This window comes from Pelecanus crispus, chromosome 7 (genome assembly GCF_030463565.1).
Source record: "Pelecanus crispus isolate bPelCri1 chromosome 7, bPelCri1.pri, whole genome shotgun sequence".
Taxonomy (NCBI): Eukaryota; Metazoa; Chordata; class Aves; order Pelecaniformes; family Pelecanidae; genus Pelecanus; species Pelecanus crispus.
Window position 1 is genome coordinate 32,307,751 of NC_134649.1, and position 1,531 is coordinate 32,309,281.

A 1,531-nucleotide genomic window follows, 5' to 3' on the forward strand; every position below is an offset into this window, starting at 1 on the left:
GTGTTCCTCGTTGCCATCAGCTGATCTAGTCAGTGCTGAGACTCACAGGATGTTCAGTGCTACCACAAGCCACTGTGGCTAAGCACCAGCTGACCACAGTCAGTAGATTCTCCTCAGGGCAGCATGAAAAGGGCACTGGTTTGCAGCTCTTCTGGTCTAGGAAAGGAGGCAAGAGTACAGCCTGAATCCCTCAGGCTAGCAAATCATAGGTTCCCCTCTGACAGAATGCAGAGTGCTTGCTCTAATCCCAGCCCACAGGTACAAAACCAATTACTCACAGCCTAAGAGTAACAACGGATTACCCCAAGAAAAGACTCAGGTGACAGCTAACCAGCTCTGCCACTGGAACCCATTTCTTTGCAGAGCTGCCCATCTCCACAGGCCAGAGCTACCAGGCCAGTTTGTGCCCATGGCAAGGCAGAAGCAAATGTGCCTACACACAGGCACAGCACTCCTGCCTGTCCTTGGTCCCAGAAAGCCAGACACTCCAACCTTCAGCTCCAACCCTTGTCTCTCCACCCCATGGGTGGATCACCCTGGTTCCCTGCTGGAAGACCTTCAGTCTCTCCCAGATTCTTTCTCTTATTCCTCTCTCTGTTCATAAACCACAAGTCCTAGTTTAGCAGGTGCGCTCACAGAAGACCTTGACTCCATGGGTCAAGGGTCTTCCACACTGTCACCATCCCCAGAGAGCAGACAAGGGGCCACAGAGCCAGGGCCAAGCTGCTAAGAGCAGGGGAAGGAGAAAAGCTCACAAGGTACAACTAGAGGGAAGAGAAAAAATTGAAAGATGCAAAGGCCAGAAAAGGCAAACCCTGCCAGAGGGAAGTCAGTCTCTCAAAGGAGAGAAATGGCACAGCCAGACAGAGAGGGAAGAAAAACAAACAAGATGACTGCAGGAGACAAAGAAGATGAAACTTTATAAACAGCTGCTGCATATCACACTTGGAACTGTGTTTTAATGGAGACAAACAGAACAACCACCCCAATTCCCTGCTGTGATCCATCAGAAATGAGGGCCCCCCCCCCTCCCTTCTGACTCACAGTCCCTGGAGCCACTGTGGGTTTCCCTGAGTGCCCATTCCCATTCCTCTATTGGAGGCTGGTTCTCATCACTTTCTCGGAGAGGCCACAACCTCCCCTCCTCCAATTCCTCTTGAAAACCACCACACAAAAAATGAAATACCTCTCGCAAGTAGCTGGCAGCACCCAGGATGGGTGGCTGACTGCTGTGTAGGAGTGCTGCTGCAGGGAGATCTGGGGGGGGGGGGCTGGGTCAGCTCCCACCTGGGCAGATGCTGGCACTGAACCCCTGCAGCAGCCCTGGACCCTGCTGCATGGGGCACCTGCACAGGCAGCAGTGTGGGACCTGCTCTGCTCTCGCTGCACAGTGAAACTGTGGGAAGAGTCAAGCCTCTACTGCCCTCCTTTGCAAAAGCAAACTAAACAGAGCCGAGGGAAGCAGCAGAGGGAATACCCTGCAGCAAAGACCTCAAGATTGGCTTACCTGCTACCTCCTGGCAAAGGGGTG